Genomic DNA, 25,628 nt, shown 5'->3' on the forward strand with positions numbered 1-25,628 from the left:
CACACTTCTGGCTTTAGAATCATGGAGACGTACTGAGATATGCCTACATTGAGACACTGAAATATAGTTTGGGGTTGTGTGGTGCAACTCCTTCATTTCTCCTTTTTGTTTGTAGGTTGAACTAGAACCTCAGTTTTCTGTTGTCTTTTTTCTTTCCTTTGGTCTAGAATATCTACTTTCAAGAGTAAGAAAGATCTGTCAGGCATGGGCCAATAGAAAATAAAGTAAAAGAAAAGAACAGATTAGAACCTAGATCTCCCACTAGCTTCTGGCAGTATATGATCAATGACTTTTATCGTCTTGCTTTCTTCTGGGGGCAAATTCATTCGACAAAATATAAAAGAAAATGAAGAAAAGAGTATTTCTCAGCTATTTGCATCTTGTCCTTTCTGAGTCTAATTTTTTAGTCATCCTATCATTCTTTTTAAAGGAAGCAGCTAACTCTTCTAAGGTGGAGGAATGATGTCCAAGCACGATTTGAAGATGAAATTTTCTGGTCACTAGTTGATTTCCAAGTATCCCAGAAAGGATAAATTTTTTCACAACCTGATATAGATATAAAAAAACCTGGTATACCATATTTTTACACAAATAATGCATGCGTTATATGTGCTTTTGCCAACTGTGCAACCCCCTTGCTATTTTCATAAGCAAGCTATGCCATGCATTATATGTGTGAGCCCATTATTTACGTGTGCACGTTATTTGCAAAAAATACTATAGATATTATAATGCTTACACATTATGTCATACTTAATTATTCATATATCTGTTTTCCCTTTTATCTCTGAAGCTCTTTCAGAACAAAATTTTTCTTTGTATTCCTTTTATACAGTACAGTGCCTGGAACCTACATACACCAGGCTTTCATCATGAAAATTGTGATTGTTAATCCCTAGATGAGTTTTAACACCAATGTCATCAGTTTCGTACCAGAGGTGAGTTTTTGACTGATGATGTGTGTGACATTTACCTCCCCCGCTCCAATGCCGCCAAGTCAATTCCGACTCATAGTGAGCCTGTAGGACAGAGTAGAACGGCCCCATAGGGTTTCCAAGGAGCGCCATTGGATTCGAACAGCCAACATTTGGTAAGCAACCAAACGCTTAACTGCTGCGCCACCAAAAACATGATCCACTCATTTAAAAAACAATAATTCAGACTACTATGTTCCAGATGCAGGAGCATGGTCCAGATAGAAAAAGAGAGATTCTGCCCTTCAAAGTACCTACGTTGTGTAGCATTCTTCACATACACAACATTCTGGAGGTTCGAAGCATTGCCTTAAAGTTTACAAGCTGTCTCATGAGGGGAACAGTAAGGAAGTCAACTTGCCTGGACTAGAGGGCTCATATTGGAGCCACAGTGAGGAATAAAATGAATAAAGAGCCCCATTTGACAGAGGGCCTTAACTGTCTACGTGAGAAGTTTGAATCTGTTCAAAGAGGGATCCATGGGAGCGATTTTTAAACATGGAAGTGAAAAAAAGAAAGAAAGAAAATGATATTTCAGGAGGTTAAACTAGCAATGATGTGCAAGATGGATAAGCTGCAGAAAGTCATCCTAAGCATAGAGAACAGTTAGCTGAGAATTTCTGTCATGGGGGTCTGGAATGAATTCAGAGTTGAAAACCCCACAAATTCATTCTTTATCTCTTTCTGTAGATCTTAGACAATTTCAAATAATAGTATGACATGCATGTCCCAAACTCCATGTGACAACCTAATGGTGAGGAGCTGGCTGGTGATGCACTGGTTACCAGGAAATGTCTCCCCTGTGTGACAAATCTCCCTATTATGCAAGAAAAGTCACCTTTTACTGAGCCCTCCAAAATTCTCAAGGGATTACTAGTGCTACAAAAACTGCCAGCCTGGAATATAACCATGCTTCTTTGCATAGGGATGTGTTTGGGAAGTCTCTTAGAAACAATCATACTTCTTGACCACATTCACATAATCAAGAATACCCACGCAATCCACTGACTTCAATGACACAAGCTGATGTTCTGCCTATGAACTGGCTAAGATATTTCTAAATCTATTTAAGGACTTAAACAGCATAGGCCCAATCTTCCTACTTCTTGATTGAATAATGATGAATGGGTCTGAGGCTACCCCAGAGTGCTTCCGAGAATCTCTAGAGATAGGCTTTCACTATCAGGGAATGCTCTCTCCTGCCCCACTCCAAGATCAATACAAAGCCCAGCCCTGGATTTTACATTAGGTGGCTTCTGGCTGTCTACGTCAGGTGACGGCTTCTCCCCCTTACGTACAGCGTGGTTGCGTTGGCTTCTGGGTGGTGTTTCCCTCCCACGGCGGAGTCGGTTTCTCATTAGTCTCTAAAATAGCCTCCTGCGCTAACTGTATTCTCAGCTGAAATTCCCAACACTGGGTGAGTCATGCTGCAAATCCTGTTGAAGCCCGTCTCAGCTGCTTTCTCGTGCTTACAAGCTGCAAAAAAATCTAGAGCTGATCATTCGGAGTCTGACCTGAACCGTTGATATAGCCACTGAACCTATGAGTACTTGATCAGCAGAGGATTTATTGAGTTTGCTATGCTTTCAAAGTTGAAGTGCTCTCTTCTTTTAATTATAAACCATTGAAATGCTCCCAAGAATGATGACTGTAAACAAGAGTCTGGAGTTACAGTAAAATCGGCATTTCTGTGTTTGTCTGTGAGGGAGGCAGGGCAGGGACATTAGACCCACTCAGTAACTACTAAATAAATCATGTTCCTTGCTCTGGTGCAGAGGGACCCAGCACTTCCTTTGCTAGGCCCAGCTGACTGACCTCTATAAAAACCTTAGCAGGCACTTAAGGCCCCGCAGGAGCTCTACTGGGATGAAATCATGGAGTGCCTGAGGACAGCACCCCCTCTCCCCATTCCCATGGCAACCATCAATCTCACAGGAACACAAGAGATGTCTTGGATTTGAGATTTCTCTAGGAATGCCCTCTGGGATGGAAAAGCCTTATTCATTTTCAAAGATTCCAGTACTGAGACTCAAAGGGGAAGGTTTGCTCTTCCATTGCAGAGTAAGGAAGTAAGGAAGTGAGCCATTTTTTTCCCTTACCCCAGCCAACTGGTGGAAGTTATTAATTGACATATTTTGCTTAAAATAATGAATAATTCTCCAAATAAATAGTGCCACTTAGTTATGGAGTGGTCTAACTTGGAAATTTGAGCATTCCCTGACAATGTAATAATTCAAGCAGAGGGAAGATGTCTGTTAGTCAAAGAAGATAGAGAAAAAAACGATTAAATGGACTGAGGTTCCTGACAACACTAAAACTATGTCTGGATTCCCCATGAAGCTGGAAGCTTGAGTTAAATCTACTAGGATTCATGCTGTATGGTAGCATCCTTAAATGCAGACCAATCTCCACGAGGAATAAGCTGGATATATGGAACATCTAGAGAAATAAAGAGATCTTTCAAGAGAGATGACAAAAAGTGGATAGAAAAACAGTGGATATGGGAGTAGAGTTGTGTGGACTCTGGTTTTGTCTTTGCTATGAGGCAATCGTGCAACTTTGGACAAGTTATTTGAACACTCAGCCTAGGTTTCCTCATGTTACATAAAATGAGGAGATGTGTTCAAACACTTCTTCCTACACTACAGACCTAGGATTCTCAAATCCTTGACAAGACTGAGGGGAGCAAGCAATAGAGTCATGTAGTGAAGAGCAATTTAGCATTAGTATTTTGTGAAGAAAGGCCTCAACTACAGAGGGTATCGGATAGAGGTCATGGATCATCAGAATGGTGGATTTCTCCTCAAAAAGGAGGAATGTGGTGATAAATATAAAACTTGGATTTTTATGTTAGATTTTGCCAAATAAAAAGCACAGCTTGAAAGTAGCATGCCAGTCAGTTCGCTCTTCTTGTATTCCCTCTTCCTTTATAATCTTGAGAGCAACCTAATATTTTCTGGAGAGGGATGAAGTATAGATAAGAAGTAAAGAATGTCAGTTAGTGACATTTTTTCCCAACTCTATTTAACACATACAACATAAACTAGAGCAGGATAGGGGATCCTGAGACCCAGCCACTCCTGTAGATTCTGATATTCTCTGTGTTAACACAATAAGAGCAGAGAATGATTGCTGATATCAGCTAAGTAGGGTCAGGACGTCTGGTTTTATTGCATGTAGGTGACCAAATCCTCCTGCAGAGAGGAGCCAAAGACGCCCGGTACTTCAAAGAGCAAAGGACTGCCTCTGAATTTCTAGCCCATTGTTCTAGCAAAGGTTCATCCAGTTTAATAGTCTCTGCAGAAATGAGCCACATTATAAAACAAAATAAAACGTTTCTGCCAATGCCACCATTTTCAAAGTCACAGAATCTCAGAAGTCCTCAAAGTTCAGAAGGGGCCACATTCTGTACAGAGGATAAACATGAAATTGGCTTCATTTCATGTCATAAGAACCTACAATAAGAAACTAAAGATGAAATATAGAAAGCATATTTGACAAGTGTACATTTTGTATTTTCAGTACCTTCAATACATATTGTGTTTATTGAACTTAATGCCATATGTGATATCTAGAATGGGAAATTGAGCCAATTTGGTGCCGTCATGTGTATTTTATAATTAGGAATGGCATGTAATATATGGACATTTGTGTCTTTTTTTTTTTTTTAAGAGCCTATAATTTTGAGCCAACAAAATCTCCAATTAGTACAGCTTTGAGTTAAGTCAGCAGCTTGTGAGTTAAGGAGGGAGACCTTAATGTCAAATGGCATTTCTTAATTTAACAAATATGAGATGTTTCTCCCCTGCAGTGGTGATCTCTGGGATTTCCTGGTGCTTGCATTTCACCTCCAAGAATTCCCACACTCCCCACAAAAATCAGCATTACCTTCAATATGTCCAAGTATGATTGGCCTTCTCTCTGGCAAATAGGTTAAGAAATCTACACGTCTTCCAACACGTACCTCTTTGAAGTAACGGTGAAAGATTTCTAAATCACTAAGCACCCAGCGTACACTGGTTGTCATTTACAATAAGTTTATAACAGCCAATATTGTATGAAAACTCTAGAAAACTATTTCGCCTAGAAACAAGTTTGCTACAATGATTATTTTAAGTTTAGAAAGGACTGTACAGTTCAACACTGGTTTTTTTCTTTAGCTCTCTCTGTAGCCTTACTATATATATTCATCTTTAAGATAACCTTTGTTCTTTTTCTTCCTTCTCGGTTGCTAAATTATGCTTGTGGGTGGTATTGAAATGTTTTTACTTGCATCTTCTCTTCCTACTTAGACTCTAACGTTTCTAGTTATTTAGAAATGTGAGAAATTTCATTTGCTGATGACTAGACTCCAGAAGGAAAATACAAAGAGAATGCTCCCAACATTTCTAGAGAGATTAAATAGCGGGTTATTCTCCAATACTGGAAGAATCCTTTATAGGCCATCTGAAAGCAAAACGAAGACACTAAGAAACACAGTACCCCGTGAGCCAATCTAAGTTCTACAAGTTTAGGAAGATTTTTTTAACGTAAGCCCCAACCTCTCCAATCTGCTCTCTCACCTTCCAAGTATCTCTTCAGTCTCTCGATCTATAAGTACCTCATGTTCTCTCTTTTAAGCCTCAATACAAACATGAAAGTATAGCTTGGATTCACCCCAGGGTACAAATGATAACAGAACAAAGCATTTGTCTTCTGGAAGGCCATTTCTATGTAATGGGGGAATAAGCTTGTGTGAAAGGAATGACTGTTTCTGGGCATATATACTATAGCCGTACATAGGAGTGATTCATGAGAGAATTGAGCCTTCTCTTTTCTTTCTTTGCCAATCATGAAAGCTACTTATGCCTAAGGCTAGAGTTTCTGCTTGGTGCAAATGGTTAACGCTATTAGGGGCTAACTGAAAGGTTAGAAGTTCAAGTCCACCCACAGGTGCCTCAGAAGAAAGGCCTGGTGATCTACTTCCGAAAAAGCAGCCGTTGGAAACCCTATGGAGCACAGTTGTACTCTGACACACATGGGGTCGCTGTGAGTTGGAGTCGACTCGATGGTAACCAGTATGTCTAAGGCCAGCCCAGAGCTGGGCTCCTTTTCCCCCACAGAGACTAGGTTCAAGATTTGACCACTTATTTCTTTTAATGCACGTATTTTACCAAGGTGGGAAGGAGTGAGAAGTTGAGAAAGGTAGGGCCTTTGAGACGTAGGAAGCAGCCCCCTTGTTATGGCAGGATTTAAAGAGCCTTCTGTGATGGTTAAGGCTGTGTGTCCACTTGGCTGGGCCGTGATTCTCAGCGGTTTGGCAGTTATGATGTAGTTTGGCAGTCGTATGATGATGTGATCACCTCCATGATGAGATTTGATATAATGCGATCACCTCCATGATAGGCTCTGCTGTGAGTAGCCAATCAGTTAAAAGGCAGTTTCCTCAGGGGTGCGGGCTGCATTGAATATAAGTGGACTTTCTGGCAAGGCTTGCGGGCTTTTGCTCGCTCTGGATCCTTCAGCTGGCCCCTGTTCATCTGACCTCCAGTTCTTGGGACTTGAGCTAGTAGCTTACCTTCAGTCTTGCCTGCCAATCTTGGGATTCGTCAGTCTTCACAGCCTGTGAGCAAGAGCCCTGCTGTCTGACCTGCCGATCTTGAGTTCACCAGCCCCTGTGGCTATGTGACACAGGAGAAGCCTCCAGCCTGACCCACGGACTGGGGACGTTCCAGCCTCCACAACCACATGAGCCATTTCCTTGATGTAAATCTCTCTGTATATGTATTTATAGGCTTTACTGGTTTTGTTTCTCTAGAGACTCCAACCTAAGGCTCCTTCTTAGCAAGTTAAGCAGACACACCTGGTTTAGGATGGACCCCGCCATCCTACAGAGCCTCTTCTAATTTCCGTTAGTGTGATCCTGTCATGGTCTATAAAACTCACCCTGAAGAAAGACAATGGCTCTCCATCATCTGCTTCTCACTTCCCTGTGTCACTTGGCACTGGCAGCTCTGGATGGATAGATCTGGACGGCGCGGGCTCCGATTCACAATTTCGCTGGGTTAGCAACTGTTACCGTGTCTTTTGTGCCTTAGCACTGCACTTATAATCTCCTAATGGTTCTAATTGATTGAGAAATAAACGGAGAGTTAGCACACTGCCAACAAATGACGGGGGATAGGATCTTCTGTTTCTTAAAAGGTACAGCAGGAAACCCCTTGATTCTTGGGTTGTTCCTGGAGAAGGGGGGAAAACAATCTGTACCTCAACAAATTGCTACGTCCCAAGCGAACAGAAAGATGAGACGTTATAGCCCTGTCATGGTCTTAGCTAATTTTGATGTGCTCAGTGGTTGCTGATGTGTAGCTGATGTGAGGTTTAGAGGGTGGAGCTACCCAAGAAACCCTGCCCTCAAAAGCAGATGCCCAAGATGCAGTCCTCTGTGGCTTCCTGTCAAGAGGGGACCTGCACTAAACAGGTCAGGCCAGGTGGTTAGTTGCTTTGAGGAATAAGTGTAAAGAAGGAACACTTAGCGCAGTGTCTCTTAGGGAGAGGAGGCAAAGGACCCAAAGCTTTCTGTAATCAAGAGAAGTGGGCTCAGGAAAGGAGCATGTTGCTTTGGAGTGGGTAACCTCAGGGAGCCAGGAAAGTCTACAACAGTAGAAAGATGATGAACTACAAAGAAGATGAAGGCACTACACGGGTGCTTTCTGCATGAGGGAGGTTGCTGTCCGCTTGCGCAGCGTTCCTCGAATCCCTGGCACTGCTTCCTAATTTGACCTTTCATGATTTGAGGCCTTAAAGCCACAAAACCAAACTACAGTCCCTCTAATGCTTTGGCACAGGAGCGTGGGCTCAGGAGAATTTTTATCCTTAAGCTTACGCTTTCTGACTTTTGCTGGTTTATGTGTTATTCGTAAAATATCTGGAACACATTTCTGATTCTTCATAATATACTCTGAAGGTCTGGGGCTAAACCAACAGAAACCACTCTTTGGGGGATCATCTCATGCATTAGAGTCTAAAAAAATGAGAATTCCTTTAAATTAAAGTCAGTAAAACTAAGTGTCCAAAAGCAATGACTCTTGGGATCTTCTAGGATCTTATGATTTGCAGGCTGGTGTGAAATCGAAACGATTACTACATATATAAAGTACAAGTTTGAACCCGCACTTAAATCCTACTTACCCAAAAATTACAGAGAATTAACAAAGAATCCACTTAACTATCTATTCTTTACAGTGCAGCTTTGCGGAGCTTACCCCATGAAGCCCTACTTTATATTGCTTATCCTCATCGTGTATTCTCTCTAAACTCCTCCAGCATCTCTGGTCTACAAATCTTCATCAGTCACAGTTTTGTTACTGGAAGCAGAAATTACTCCAGCTATGTTAAGCAGAAAGGGATTTACTACAGCGACTTGGGTGCTCACAGAGGTGTTGGAAAGGTTAGCAGGATGGGCTTTAGGATAAGTATCTAGGAGTAAGTACCTCCCAGAGCAAGAACTCCTAAGAGGCCCATCAGGGGGCAAGCCTACCCCTGCTACAGTCACAATGAAGAGCACCCAGGGAACTGCTGGCTTCAGTATCTACCTGCAGAGGGAAAATTCAGAGTTTCAGAAGCCATTGCTACCACATCTGCGACACACCCACAAAGTTAGTGACTGGATGCGCTGCAATGTAGTTGCAGAAAAACCTGTCTCCACAACCTGGCTTGCTAGTGCCAACTAAGGTAGCGCATTCAGAAGGCTCCATCGCGCTTTTACCTTCCAAATCTCATGCAATGCATCTGTTTTGCATCCAGAACCCTAGCTTTAAAGGAGTCTAGGAAATGGAGTTTTTAATCTTCTGTTCTTTAGCACAGAAAACCATACTAGAAGGAGTATAGAATAGATGATGTGGCAATTCACCATAGCAACCACAAAGACATATTACTATTAATGAATGTTTCGTTTCCTACTCTTACACTTGTTAAAAAGAAAAAAAAAAAAAGCCCCTTTGAGGATAAGATCATGTCTCAAATTTCTAAATGCCTTTTAATACCTAGAAAAAAGAGTGCTCAATGAATATTTGTGGATTGGTTGCTTCACCAAATAATCTTTTTTTTTCCCTTTAAAAACTTGTCTTTGTAATTATTTGTTAAGATATAGAGTAACTTCCCTCCTGTAATGGCATAGCACAACAGCATCGTTTATTTATTTAATTGTTTGATGCCTGAAGATCTTGCAGTAACTTGAGTTCATCATTCTGAACGTTTGTGATCACTGTGCAGAAAGAGTGATAGAGGAGGTGGTTAAAGGCAGATTACATCCTGTCTAAAGTTCACTGACTCCAAGCCATGGCTATTTCAGGAAAATCTCATTGATCTGAAATTGTCTTGCTATAGTTCATCTTTCTACTAAAAGCTAAATGCTGGAAGAAAAAAAAATCTGGGTATTTCAGCATTATAACAAGTATAACTCTGCCTAATCTGAGTCTTCCTGAATTTAAACACCCCAAGACTAACATGTTAAAATGTCTACTCTAGTATTGATTATCTATCCGGCAAAAATTTTCCCAAAATATTTTCTTGCAGAGGTAAGTAGGTTGTTTATGGTGGCAATTGGAAGAAGTGCCTGAGCCAAAAGATCTGAGTGCTATAGAATGATCATAGTGTCAAGGAATTTTAAAGTGAGAAAAATTGTTAGAGATCATCCATTCCAATATCCCTCCTGTTACTGAAAAGAACACGAAGTCCAGAGAGGTACTGTAAATTGCCTTGTCATGCACCTCGTAAATGGAAAAGCTAGATCATAAACTCATGTCTTCTGATTAAGTTCAATGCTCTTTCACCACACAATGGATCATGTACCTCTTTTTCATCAAATTGAGTTTTACTCCTTGAAAAAGAAAAATGGTTAAGATCTACGTTCGTGTACTAACCTTTGGAGGATCCAAGAATCTCCAGATCCATTATCATATAGATGGAGAACCGCAACTTCTTTTCCTGGGGTATTCAGCCATATACACACACATTTATGCACACACACCCACTACCATCTGTTTGAAGTGGTAGTTTCAATACAGACTTTAACAAAGGTGATGGGGCTAACAGAAGGAAAATTCTCAAGCTCTTTTCAACTGTGCAATTCTATGAATTCTACTCTATTTGTGTCATGACACACTCAACACACCAGTCTTCTTAACATTCACTTTGGCTTAACAATTGTGATAGTTTTAGTGAACTCAGTTCAGTTGATGGTGATATGAGCTTTCTAGAAAGGTTATCAGCACTGTCTGGGACTGGGAAAATGAGTGTCTTAAATATCGTGCATCGGTAGTAAATATTATCCTGGCATGATGAATTGTTTCCAGGAATTGACTCAGTTCTTCTGGGAAGAAAGAACACACAGCAGACTCTGGGTGGGGGATGAAACAGAAGGCAAGTCAGTTAGTGGGACACTTTCCAGGACCAGCCAAATGAGATCTACCATCAGCATCTTTCTAGTCCTTAGTGTGGTTTTTAATCTTATTGTCATTGACTTTAATAATTGTTCATACCTGTAAAGATAGAGTCCATACTTATCAATGAAACAGAGAACAATAATCAGATGATTCAATGGTCTATAGAAAAGCAATCCCCTTCCCAAATGTCTTCTCTGCTCTCTCTCATCATAACGAATAAAAAAATGAACGTTAGCCGTGTCATAGAGTCCTCTCTTCTGTCTCAGGAAAATTTGATAGTAAACATATATTCTAAGGCACCGCGCTTATAAAATGATATAAGTAAAACTAAGAAAATAGCAATTATCCTGCCTTTTTGGATTTAAGTTAGTTTCCAAGATTCAAAGACTAGTTCATAATGAAAGGACCCTAACAATCTCTTTTCAAACAACTTCATAAGTGCAGGGTCTCTGCTGGTCAGCGTTAACTCTTACAGAGTTTGTACACCTTTGAAACACACACAACGCCTTTATTAAAGGAACAAATGGTGGCTCATTAGGAGAAAACTGATATTTATGGGATAACACAGCAGGGAAAGATGAAAATTGTCCAAAGACCAGGAAGCTTCCTTGGAAGAAGACCTTAGCTAAATTGATAGCGTAGGGCTGGTGAGTCTTCCGGGTTTTCGTAAAGGAAAGGCTATTTTAAAAACATATTATGCGCTATAAGTGGAACGCTATTTTCTATAGCCTTCTGGGAAGGGGAAGCAAGTGTCCTGGAAATACGGAAACTAGATCATCAGCTAATATCAACTAAGCATTTACTGCATGAAGAGCTTTACACAGATTATTTTATCCAATCCTCACAACAAATCTCTGAGGTAGGTACTGTTAATAATAACATCCAATATTTATCTAATATTCATAGTCCCCTGGACAGTACTCTAATTACTTTATGTAAATTCGCTCTTTGAACCTCGTAATGGTCAGGTGACGTAGGTACTAGTATTATTCACACTTTATAGAAGAGAAAATAAAGCATATGCAAAAAACTCAAACCCATTGCCGCTGCGTGATTCTGACTCACAGACACCACATCGGACAGGGTAAAACTGCCCCATGGGGTTTCCACGGCTGTAATCTTTACGGAAGCAGGCTGCCACATCTTTCTCCCACAGAGCAGCCGGTGGGTTTGAACTTTTGACTCTTCGGTTAGCAGCTGAATGCTTAATCACTGAGCCACCAGCGCTCCTCAAATAAAGCATAACGATGTTAAATAACTTGTCCACGGAATCAGACCACTCAGTGGAAGAGCCGGGATTTGAATCCATGCTGTCTGACTCTCGAGACCGCCATATGCGATACTGCCATTCCTTAGGAAGACCCTAGTATGCCTGTGGTGATCTTTGTTGGTGTTTGGTTTTGTCTTTTCGAAAGCATGTTTTATGTTCTAAAATGTAAAACATTCATTTACTCACCAGCTATTTGCTGAGTGTCACTAGGGTCTGACACTCTTCTAGGGGCTTGGAAAGCATAAGTGACCAAGAATGACCAAGATCTCTGCATTTATGGAGTTTTCATTCTAGCTGTGGGAGGCAAACAAAAAACAATAAAACCATACTAACTAAGTAAATAACTAAGCATACTAGAAGGTGATAAGAAAGAAAATAGATGATAGTAAGGAGGCTTGGAAGGGCCAGCAGTGTGGGTGGGTGAGTGGAGGAGTGGGTTTCAGCAGTAAATAAGGTGGTCTTGTTAGACCTTGGAGCCCTGGTCGTGCAGTGGTTAAGAGCTCGGCTACTAACCAAAAGGTTGGCAGTTTGAATCCACCAGCTGTTCCTTGGAAACCCTATGGGGCAGTTCTACTCTGTCCTACAGGGTCGCTGTGAGTTGGAGTCCACTCAGCGGCAACAGGTTTGGTTTGGGTTTTTTTTTCGTTAGACCTCATCTGAGCAAGGAAGGGAATGCAGTGGCAGTCATGAAGCCATCCAGGGGAAGGGTGGCCCTGCGGAAGGGACAGTAAAAGTCCTTAGGCAGAAGCATGCATTTCGGAAAGAAAATTCCAGGCAGAAGGGGCAAGTGGAGCAAAGACTCTAAGGAGTGAGGTAACCAGAAAAAGAGAGAGACAGTTTGATATTCTGTAAGACAAGTAAAAAAATATATCAAAGAAGACTTTTTTCCTTTTAAACTAAACTCTTGGTAAATGGGCCTTATTTTTGCCATTAATTATCTTTTATTTCTCAGGTAACTATTGCTGCTACTGTGGCTGAGCTCACTCATGCATCTGCAGTCAGCTGGCAGCTCAGCTGGGGGCTGGCTGATCTAGGATGACCCAGGCTTGGTTGATTCAGCTCTGCACCATGTGATCTCTCATGCTCTACGAGGCTAGCCCAGGCTTCTTCTCATACCAGAGTCAGGGATGAAAGAGAGAGAGAGCGGGAGGAGGAGGAGGAGAGCACAGACCTCTTGAGGCCTAGACTTGAAACTGGATCACTGTCACTTTTGTCATTTTTTATTGGCCAAAGCAAGTCACAAGACCAGCCTATATTCAAGGTGTAGGAAGTAAATGCTACCTTTTGATGAGATGAACTATAAGTCAAATTGCAAAGAACATGGATATAGAGATTGAGAGGAGTGAAAAATTGGAGACATTTTGCCATCACTCTACACTCTACGCCAGTCCTCACTACTCTGAAGTCCCAGGTTATATCAGGAACCTGTTGCCATCTAATTGATTCCAATTCAAAGTGACTCTGTAAGACAGGGTAAAACTGCCCCATAGGGTTTCCGAGGAGTGGCTGGTGGATTCGAACTGACGACTTTCTGATTAGCAGCTCTTAACCACTATGTGACTAGGGCTCCTATATCAGGAAGATCCCCTCAAAATCCCATGCTCCGTATCTGTGATTAGGTTGACCTTCCCCATCTCCTGTGTCTTTCTAGAGCTGCGTCTTTTTTCTAGATGCACCTCAGCTCCCTCGTCCCTCACCCTCTTTTCAAACCATTTGTACCCATACTGATCTCTCTCTCTCTGAATGCCTGCAGCCCTGCAAGACACGCAATAAATGATAGCTATCACCATTATGTCTTCTTTAACACATTTCAAGTCATGTGAAAAGGTTCTCTATTTCTAGACACATTAGTCTTGTCAGTCTAACTAGGCTATAACCCCCAGAACAGAAAGGGAGATAGATGTCTTACATGTCTTTGTGTTCTAATGGTGGCCAGCACAGTGACAGGCACATAGTGAGTGATCAATAAAATTGTGTTACTTATTAAGGGTTGACTTAAAGTCCAGGAAAGACTTGTAGTTGAGGCAAACGATCACCTAGCTGAAATGTCTTGCGGCACTGTATCAATTGTGGGAATGCTAAGAAAACTATGCCTCTTGGAGAGAATTCTATTATTGGAAAAAGGATTATTCTCTCTAAGGAGATTACGTGAGTATTTTATCCCTTTTTCATGCCTATTTTAGCTACTTGAAATTAAAGGAACAAAGCTTAAAAATTCTAGAACCTTGATAGGAGCAAGAATCAATCATTTTTGAGCACTACCTCTTGTATTTTCAGCAAATACGTTATTGTCTATTCAGTGATCTCCCTGGAACTTCAGAGCATCTTCGACCTTTGCTGACCCTCTTAGAAGCTTGAAAAAGATTACAAAAATAAAAATAATACGTGCTCTCTAGAAACTGATGTGGAAGAATGTGAAAGAAGAAAAATAAACACGCCAAGGAAGGAAAATGTTAATAAATGTATTAAAATGACAATAATCTCAATATGTGACTAACTTTTATGTTTTATGGCTCCTAATTGAATCATAGGACACACTACTTCAGTATCAGGTATCATAATTTAGGAGAAAAAAATACTGGAGTAGTGCTTTGAGGGTAGGTGGGATGAGGTTAGAACTCAAACGAAGTATTCACTGAACCATTTCCATATACCCAAATTGTTTTGCTTCTTTAAGGTATTGAATGCTTCATAAACAACACACCACCAAGGATTTCAATACACTGATTCAGAAATCAAATCAAATTAAAATCCGAAAATCTCAATTGAATCAAGTCACACTAAAATTTCCGATTCTTAACCATTCAACTACTTCTCCAAATTTTGTTAAGCTCAGTCTCACAGATTGAAATAGATGGGATATTAACTTTGCTCTTAGTGCAATACAGTCTGGAATAAAAGTGAAATGCAAAGCATAAGAATTGAAACATTATATGTGTCAAGTATTTTTCATTTTTTCGTATTTCTTTAGCCTTTGATTTCCCATTATGATTTCTAAAGATCTGGTCACCTGTTGACTTTGTAGACAAGCGATTATGTTTATCATTGCTGAATACGAGAGCTTTCTGTTGAGATGTTTAAAGTGTCTGAATTGTACAGGACTACATTTGAGATTTGGACTATACAATAAACGTTGGTGGTGGTGTTAGGTGCCGTCGAGTCAGTTGTGACTCGTAGGCACCCTATGTACAACAGAACAAAACACTGCCTGGTCCTGCGCCATCCTCATGATCATTGTTATGCTTGAGCCCATTGTTGCAGCCATATTGTTGAGTGTCTTCCTCTTTTTCGCTGACCCTCTACTTTACCAAGCATGATGTCCTACTCCAGGGACTCGTCCTTCCTGATACCATGTCCAAAGTACGTGAGACAAAGTCTCACCATCCTTGCTTCTAAGGATGCTTCTGACTGTACTTCTTCCAAGTTTGATTTGTTCGTTCTTTTGGCAGTCCACGGTATATTTAATATTCTTTGCCAACACCATAATTCAAAGGAGTCAATTCTTCTTAGATCTTCCTTATTCATTGTTTAGCTTTCGCGTGCATATGGGCGATTGAAAACACCATGGCTTGGGTCAGGCGCACCTTAGTCCTCAAGGTGACATCTTTGTTTTTAACTCTTTAAAGAGGTCCTTTGCAGCAGATTTGCCCAATGCAATATGTCGTTTGATTTCTTGACTGCTGCTTCCATGGGTGTTGATTGTGGATCTAAGTAAAATGAAATCCTCAACAACTTCAATCTTTTCTCCGATTATCATGATGTTGCTTATTGGTCCAGTAGTGAGGATTTTTGTTTTCTTTATGTTGAGGTGTAATCCATACTGAAGGCAGTAGTCTTTAATCTTCATCAGTAAGTGCTTCCAGTCCTCTTCACTTTCAGCAAGCAAGGTTATGTCATCTGCATAATACAGGTTGCTAATGAGTCTTCCTCCAATCCTGGTGCTACGTTCTTCTTCATATAGTCCAGCTTCTCAGATTATTTGCTTAGCATACAGATTGAATAAGTATGGGGAAAGGATACAACCCTGACACACAGTTTTCTTGACTTTAAATCATGGAGTATCCCCTTGTTCTGTTCAAACGACTGCCTCTTTGTCTATGTACAGGTTCCTCATGAGCACAATTGAGTGTTCTGGAATTCCCATTCTTCACAGTGTTATCCATAATTTGTTATGATCCACACAGTCAAATGCCTTTGCCTAGTCAATAAAACACAGGTAAACATCTTTCTGGTTTTCTCTGCTTTCAGCCAACGTTCATCCAACATCGGCAATGATATTCCTAGTTCTACGTCCTCTTCTGAATCAGGCTTGAATTTCTGGCAGTTCCATGTCGATATACTGCTGCAACTGCTTTTGAATGATCTTCAGCAAAATATTACTTGCCTGTGATATTAATGATATCATTTGAAAATTTCTGCATTCGGTTGTATCACCTTTCTTTGGAATAGGCATAAATATGGATCTCTTTCAATTGGTTGGCCAGGTAGCTGTCTTCCAAATTTCTTGGATAGATGAGTCAGCACTTCCAGCACTACATGCATTTGTTGAAACATCTCAATTGGTATTCCGTCAATTCCTGGAGCCTTGTTTTTCACAAATGTCTTCAGTGTAGCTTGGACTTCTTACTTCAGTACCACCGGTTCTTAATCATATGCTACCTCCTGAAATGATTGAACATCTACCAGTTCTTTTTTGGTACAGTGACTCTGTGTATTCCTTCCATTTTCTTTTGATGCTTCCTGTGTTGTTCAGTATTTTGCCCATAGAATCCTTCACTACTGCAACTCAAGGCTTGAATTTTTTTCTTCAGTCCTTGCAGCTTGAGACATTCCAAGTGTGTTCCTTCCTGTTGGTTTTCTAACTCCAGGTCTTTGCATATGTCATTATAATACTTTACTTTGTCTTCTCGAGCTGCCCTTTGAAATCTTCTGCTCAGCTCTTTTACTTCATCATTTCTTCCTTTTGCTTTAGCTACTCTACGTTCAAGAGCAAGTTTCAGAGTTTCTTCTGACATCCATTTTGGTCTTTTCTTTCATTCCTGTCTTTTTAATGACCTCTTATTTTCTTTGGGTATGACATCTGTGATGTTATTCCACAACTCATCTGGTCTTCAGTCATTAGTGCTCAATGCATCAAATCTATTCTTGAGATGGTCTTTAAGTTCAGGTGGGATATACTCAAGGTCATACTTTGACTCTTGTTCTAATTTTTTTCAGCTTCAGCTTAAAATTGCATATAAGCAATTGATGGTCTGTTCAACAGTCGGCTCCTGGCCTTGTTCTGACTGATGATGTTGAGCTTTTTCATGGTCTTTTTCCACAGATATAGCCAATTTGATTCCTGTGTATTCCATGGGGTGAGGTCCACGTGTATAGATAGAATGATTTAAATGTAATATGTATTAAGTGGCCAATTGATCAGCTACCTTCTCCTTTACCAATTTTCACTGTCACAATTTGAATTCAGGAATTATGTCCTGATGCCAAGACAGATTATATACTTCAACACTCTGAGCTATTCTCCTGATTTGAATTTCCAATTCATTCTTAAACTGCCAAATTAATCTCCCTCAAGTAACAGAATTATCATATTAGTTCCTTGTTTAAAAACCTTAAATAATTCAATTAGTCCCTGAGAATAAAATTCACGTACCTTAGCTTGGTATTTAATAACTTTCACTAAATATCCTCAACCCACATTTCAATAATTCCCTTACTCCTTTCATGAGACCTCCTTTCAGCCAGATGGTTTAGACATTCTTTTCTCAATATATATGCTGTGTTTTTTCACTTATTATGTAGTGATACCCTTCACTGTCTGGCCCTCACCATGCACTATAAGCTTGAAATAGCTGCCTTCTAGTCTCATGTTTAATTCCAATGCTGTCTCCAAGCCCAGTTAAAATTTCATCTCATAAATAAAACTGTCTCACCAATATCATTTCTCCTTTCTTATTTTTAATGTGCTTTAAAAATCAATTATTAAACACATGTGTATTGCAGAAATTGAGGAAATATAAATAAACAAGACAACAAAATTACCCATAATTATACAACACAGAAAGAACCACTTTTGAAATTTTGGCATATATTCTATACATGTTTATATACATATATGCACCAACTTACAATTTTTTTTCACAAAACAGTATAAATACTTATTACATATTGAACCTTGCTTTTTCACTTGATTCGTTTTAATCATTTTCATCTCATTAGATATTCTTCAACAGCTCTAAAAATTATCATAGTACTACAATTTACTTAACATGTTCACTATCGCTATTCTTGGACATGCATTTTTTCCCCCAATGTTCTATTACAAACAACACTTTGTCAAACCAATTTGTAGGTGAATCTTTGTGAACATTCTTAAATATTTTCTTAAGACGTAATCATGAAATGGTAATACACACTTAAAAGTCTCTTGAAGCATGTTGTAGTTCAAGTTAACCTTTTGTAAAGGTTGTACCAATTTACATCTCCTCTTGCTGTGTATGGAAGTGTCAAGTCTACATAACTTTTACAAGCATTGTCTATTTATTATTTTTTTATGTCTTTACCAATTCTACTGCTGCCCTTTTTTAAAAGATCCTAGCTCTAATTAAATTTGACCTTTTAAAAGTATCTTCAAACTTTAAAAAAAAAAAGAAATAGTTTTGCAACATGATAGGCCCAATCAAAAAGTACCTCTTGGGATATCTAATTTATGTTCACAAAGAGGCCATAAGACCTTATTTAATTCCTTCAACAATAATCATTAGTTGAGTGCCAACTATATTTCTCTCTGCTTTTGTTGTTGTAAACATATCTTTATTTTGCCTTTATTTGGGAAGGATATTTTTACTGGGTATAGAATTATTCCATTCCTTTGTTGTCCCATTGTCTTCTGGCTGCTATAGGTTCATTGAGAAGTCAGTTATATATCTTATTGCTGATTTCCTGAAAATAATGCATTTTTATTTTCTGACTATTTTTTAAGATATTTCCTTTTCTTTGTTGTAGTAACTTGAATATGAAGGAGCCCTGGTAGCACAATGTTTAAGCACTCCACTGCTAACCAAAAGTTCAGCAGTTTGAACATACCCAGCAGCTCCATGGAAGGAAAGACCTGGCGATCATCTCCTGTAAAGATTACAACCTAGGAAACCATATGGAGCAGTTCTACTTTGTCATATAGGGTTCCTATGAGTCAGGATTGACTCGAAGTCACATAATAACAACAACAACAGTTTGACTATAACATGATTTTATTTGCATTTCTTCTCTTTTGTATCCAGCGAGCTTAATAAGTCTTTCATTTGATATGTTTAATCAGTTTTGGAAAAACTCTTGACCATCACCTCTTCAAATATTGCTTTTGCAGTAATTCCTCTTCTCTCCATCTGGGATTTCTACTATGGAATGCTAGACTGTCTAATAATATCCCACATGTCTCTTATGCTTTGTTTTTTGTGATGGTTGGTAGTATTTAGTCTTTTCTAACTCTGTGCTTCCATTTGAATTATTTCTATTGTCCTATATTCTAGTTTACTGATTCTTTCTTCTACTGGGTCTAGTCAACTGTTATACCCATCCAATGTGTTCTTAATTTTGGATATTATGTTTTTAAGTTTACATGAAGAAATTCTCAAGATCATTAGCCATTAGTGAGATGCAAATCAAAACTACAATGAGATACCATCTCACCCTGACAATAATGACACTAATCAAAAAAACAGAAAATAAAAACTGTTGGTGAGGTTGTGGGGAGACTGGAACTCTTATACACTGCTGGTGGGAATGTAAAATGGTACAACCATTATGGAAAATGGTATGGTGCTTCCTTAAAAAGCTAGAAGCTGAAATATCATATGATCCAGCAATCCCACTCCTAGGTATATAACTTAAAGAAATAAGAGCTGTGACACGAATAGAGATATGCACACCCATGTTCACTGCAGCATTATTCACAATAGCAAAAAGATAGAAACAACCTAAGTGCCCATCAACAGAAGAATGGATAAACAGTGGTATAGACACACAATGGAATACTGTGCAACAATAAAGAATAACAACAAATCAGTGAAACATGTTACAACATGGGTGAATTTGGAGGACATTATACTGAATGAAATAAGTCAATTGCAAAAGGATAAATATTATATGAGACCACTACTATAAAAAAAACAAGAAAAGGTTTACACACTGAAGAAAAAAAAAATCTTTGATGGTTACCAGGGATGGGAGAGGGAGGGAGGGAAAATTACTAACTAGATAGAAGACTCTTGTTAATACCAGTGAAGGGAAAGGCAATACACAATATGAGAGAAGTCAGCAGAACATGACTAAAGCAAAGGAAGATACTAAGAGGAACGCAAGAATAAAGGGTAACTGTGGTAATTACTATAACATAGACAATCCTGTAACAATACTATTACAAACAATAATTTATAAATGGATACATAGGTAGATAAAAAATCAAACCAAACCCATTGCTGTCGAGTCAATTCCAACTCATAGCAACCCTATAGAACAGAGTAGAACTGTTCCATAGGGTTTCCAAGGAGCAGCTGGTGGATTTGAACTGCTGACCTTTTGGCTAGCAGGCAAGCTCTTAACCACTGTACCAGCAGGACTCCACATAGGTAGATAAGTATGCTAAAGAGATGTGGGAGGGCATAAGGTAGCACACCCACCTGCAGATATAAGTTTGGTTGTGGATATTTCTATACACATAATTGTAGGTGCTGCATGTATGCTGATGTAAACAATACAGCACACAAGAGGCACAGTCATGGAAACTTGTTAGATATAATCAAACACCTCATGGGGTGAAGGTCCTAGGCTTGAAGGTGAAGGACCATAGACTCAGGGGACAACTATGTCAATTGGCACAACATAGTTCATAAAGACAATGTTCTGCATCCTACTTTGGTGAGTAGCATCTGGGATCTTAAAAGCTTGTGAGTGGCCATCTAAGATACAACTATTGGCCTCTTCCCATATAGAGAAAGGGTGAAAAAAACCAAAGACTCAAGGGAGCAATTATTCCAAAGGACTAATTGATCTCATGAACCACAGCCTATGTGATCCCGAGACCAGAAGAACTCCATGGTGCTTGGCTACCACCCTGACTGCTCTGACTGGGATCACAGCGGGGGGTCCCAGAGAGAATGGGGGAAAATGTAGAACAAAAAAATCAGATCCACAAAAAAGACCAGACTGATCTGACAGAGACTGGAGGAACCGCCAAGACTATGGCCCTAAGACACCCTTCTGACTTGCAACTGAAGCCATTCCCAAAGACCACCTTTCAGCCAAACCATAGACAGGCCCATAAAATAAATAATAACACCCGAGAGGAACGTGCTCCTTAGAACAATCAATTACACTAGATCAAAAGTGCAATATTTGCCCAAAGGCAAAGATGAGAATACAAGAGGAAGGAGAAAATCAGGACGAAAGGAAACGGGGAACCCAGAGCAGAAATGGGGAGGGCACCGACACATTGTGGGTAATGCAACCAATGTCATGAAACACTGTATATACAAACTATAGAATGGGAAACTAGTTCGCTCTATAAACTTTCATCTAAAGCACAAAAAAAAAAAAAAATTTAAAAAAAAATTACATCCTTGGAAATCCTATGGGGTAGTTCTACTCTGTCCTATAAGTTCTCTATGAGTTGGAATCCACTCAACAGGCTTTGGTTCAGTAGGTGAGGGCCTTTTCCTGCAGGAAAGGATTATGCAGACTTTTGATCAGGGTCATCTTTCCATTTGCCTTCTAAGAGTTTGTAAAAGTTAGCCTGAATGCTGGTGGCTGTTCAGTGTAGCATGAATCCGATGATGCCAGGTGCTAAAACTTGCCTGGAGTGCCATAAAAAATAACACTACTAATGAGAAGAATCGGCAACACTGCTAACGTGTTCTAAAAAAGTACTTGCTGCTGAGGAGACATTTTCCTTAATGTTTTGTCTTCTATTTCTTCAAATGCCCACAGTGGGAGACAATTTTTTTTTTTTTTTAAATTGATGCTGAAGATAGGGGAGGCATTCAGGACAAAGCTGCATCCACCATGCCACTTGAAGAAATGCTTAAAATGATGTTAGAATGTTGGAAGAGAGATTCTCTAGCTACTTTCCCACCTCTCTCCACCTTAAATGGAACATATTAGATGGAAATAAGCAGTAATGGGATGAACGGCACAAAGATAAGGGTTTATTCTTGTCTGACAAAAGGGGATATCGTGAGAGGAAAAAATATTTTACATTAGTCATTGCCAGCAGAAAGAAGATGGTGCTAAGTAATGATGGGAGAAGAGTCTGAGCCTTCTCTCTTCTTCTTTCTTTCTTACCCTGCCAACCCCAACACACAAACACATATCTTGTTACCACAGTCCACACAGGGGGAGCTATTGACTGCTCTATAAATTTTCAAGTTATCATTGACTGCTCTATAAATTTTCAAGTTATCTTTAGGATAAGATGTCCTAATCAATTTTTTTTTTAATACACTATGTGTGGAAGCTAAGCAAACTCTTCTCTTTATGGCTTCATTCCCCCAGGCTTGAATGGACATAAATTGATTCACGTGAGATAAATTTAAAGGGATCGATCTCTATAATGAATAATTAGCTAATCATACAATTTTTACAGCTGGAAGTTATCTAATCAAATGTCTTCATTTCACAGATGAGGATTAAGTCCTTGGCTCTACCCTGAGAAAAGCAATAAAAGTTCCTGGCTGCTTGAAGAGACAACTCAGATAACCTCCCCAAACCTCCTGCATTAAATGCAAGCCAATGTTAGCACTGGAGAGAGATTTAATAGAAGCCAGAAGTGTTTCTAAAGTGACTTCTTGGATGTTGGCATGCTTATTTCAGAGGCCACGGTTCTTCCTGAGTTGGCATTTTCTAAGGATTACTTCATCTGTGAACAGCAATATTTGCATTGGAGATCAAAGATGGATAGTGTTAAAAAGTGCACTTAGAACACCTTTATAAATAATACCTTACTTTGTAACCCCTTCAAGTTTAAGAGGACCCTCATTAATTTTTTGTTCACTTTTGAAAATTATGTTAGGATGTTTCTCTTTAAAAAACAAGGGGTTGAAGAGAGAAAGAAAAATGTTGACTTTAAAAGAAGAACGTGCGTCAGCATTTATTCAGCACATATATTGTGTACAGGTCCCCGTACGGTGCAAACAGTCTGCATTCGACTACTAACCGAAAGGTTGGCAGTTTGAGCCCATCCAGCAGGGCTGTGGAAGAAAGGCCTGGCAATCTACTTCCATAAAGATTACAGCCAAGAAAACCGTAAGGAGCTTGGTTCTAATCTGTAATATATGGGGTCACCATGAGTCTGAATCGACTCAATGGCAATGAATTTGGGGTTTTTGGTTTGTTTTTTTTGATATTGTGTAAATCTCTTTAGTGCACGCTTTTGCATGCACATCTCCTTGAGTTCTGTCAACTGTTCTGTGATGTAGGTAATATTATTCCATTTTATGGATGAAATAAACTGAGACTAAGTAATGAATAATGAAGTCATATGCCAATGACCACATGGTTGGTAAATTCAGGTCTGTCTGATTTCAGTGCTCTTTTTATTATATCATTTTTGAAGCTAGGGCCATTTGGGCCATTGTCTTAGGCTGGGTTCTCCATGGAAGCAAAATCAGTGAAGCATGTGCGTGTCTATCTACCTATCTATCTATATATATATATATAAAGAGAGGCAGAGGGGGGGAGAGTTATATAAAGGAAATGGCTCACATAGTTGTAGAGTCTGGAAAGTTCCAAGTTCATGGGTCAGGCTTCAGGCCAGAGGCTTCTCCTGACTTACACAGCTATAGGGGCTGATGAACCCAAGATTCTCAGGTCAGATGCCAGACTGCTAGCTCACAGGCTGTGGAGGCCAACAAATCCCAAGATTGGCAGGCAATACAGCAAGCCACTAGCTCAAGTCTTAAGATCCAGAGGCCAGATGATGACCAGCTGGATGCAAGATCCAGAGCGAGAAAAAGCCAGCTAGCTTTGCCAGATAGTCCGTATATATTGGATGCAGGCCGTACCCCCAAGGAAACTCCCTTTCAACTGATTGGCTGCTCATAGCAGATCTTACCATGGAGGTGATTACATTATATCAGATCTCTTCATGGAGGATGACTACATCATTACATAACTGCCAAACTACATCATAAATGCCAAACTACTAAGAATCATGGCCTAGCCAAGTTGACACACAACCTTAACCATCATAGCCATATTGAGTAAAATATGTGAAAATAGGTCACCTTAAAGGCTGACGTAAAAAAGAAGCATCCTGAGTAACTGCCTGTAGAAGGGTAGAGCTCGAACTTAGAGCAAAATGGCAGAGACCAGATAGCTGGAATGACGTGCATGCTTTCTCTGTTCGTATGCTCAGAAATTTCTCCTTCCAGTTGGAGACATGATTCTGTTTTTTACTCTGTGTGTGTGCAGTTACAGCTTGAGAACTAGCTCACTAATTAAACCTATTAACTACTGAAGAGCCCACTTATCGCTCTGGGAGAGGAGCTGATCCTCTGTGAATTAGTACTCAAAATCTGTTTCCTCAGTGGCTGAATAGTATATAACCTGAGAGCATCACAAGAAATGCACAGCAGGCTATTTTCCTCCACTCAGGGAAAATACATCCATCAAATGTGTTGGTTCATGAATAATTATTTAGAACCATAGGCCAAACAAAAAAACAAATCCATTGCCATCAAGTCAATTCCAACTCATAGTGACCCTATAGGACAGAGTTGAACTGCCCCATAGGGCTTCCAAGAAGGGGCTGCTGGATTCAAACTGCTAACCTTTTAGTTAGCGGCCTAAGCTCTTAACCACTGCACCACCAGCGCCCCAGAACCATAGAAACCCTACTAAACTCTAGTGAGCATGTTTAATTATGATGCACTGGTTAGGTATAGTAATTAGAATTATGTTTGTCTGAGTATTATGAGAAAAACCCAAAATAAGAGCAGCTATATGAGACAGAAATTCGTTTTCTCTCACATTTAAAAAGAATGTAACATTTTCCATTTCTGGCTAAATGCAGTAACAGGAACCAGGCTTATCCTGCCATCTGAAACACCTAAAAATCTAGACACAATGTAGGAAACAATTGTTTTCAGACATTGACATCAGGCAATGCAGGACAGTGATTCCTGAGAGAGACGAAACAAAGGAGATGGGCCCTATTATTGTCTCACCTGACTGCCTGGAGAGAATTTCCAGGCTGCAGCTCAGGGAGGGCAAACCCTGGTGGAGCCCAGCAATTTCCCTGAGTAAGTAGGCAGAGATGGGAATCCACGGAGGTCAAGCTAGTGAGAGTTCCTAGAGCCAAGTATCAGGGAAGAGAGAGGTGCCCAGGGGGAGAGTTGCTGGAAGATGCAGAGAGCTGGCCTAAGTCTCCTACTGAGCCTTGCTCAGTGCATGTGTGAGGAAACTAGTCAAGGCCGAAGCAGGAATCACCTGAAAGGAGCAGAGGGAGCAATCTCTGGAACTCACACAGGGCCGGGCATAGTTGGTGTTCTCACCAACCAAAAAGGAAAAACTATCAATTCATGGGGTATCGGATAAAGTACTCAAGAGAGTACTACTTCAGGCCTATATTCTATTGCCGTCAAGTCGATTCTGACTCATAGTGACCCTATAGGACAGAGTAGAACTGCCCCATAGGGTTTCCAAGGAGCGCCTGGTGGACTCGAAGTGCTGACCTTTTGGTTAACAGCCGAACTCTTAACTGCTACACCACCAAGGTTCCCATTACCTCAGTAGTGAGGCAGAATTAACCCCAGAATCTAGGCTGCTTTGGTCCACCTAGCAACTGTTAAAAGCAAGCCTCAAAAGGGTTAAACTATTTCCAAGCGACAACTACATCCCAGGGAAAAAAATCTCAAAAATATTTATAGGAATAGAAAAATATCCAGCACCTAGAAAGTAAAATTC

The sequence above is a fragment of the Trichechus manatus genome, unplaced genomic scaffold (genome assembly GCF_000243295.1).
Source record: "Trichechus manatus latirostris isolate Lorelei unplaced genomic scaffold, TriManLat1.0 scaffold00109, whole genome shotgun sequence".
In the NCBI taxonomy this organism is placed as follows: domain Eukaryota; kingdom Metazoa; phylum Chordata; class Mammalia; order Sirenia; family Trichechidae; genus Trichechus; species Trichechus manatus.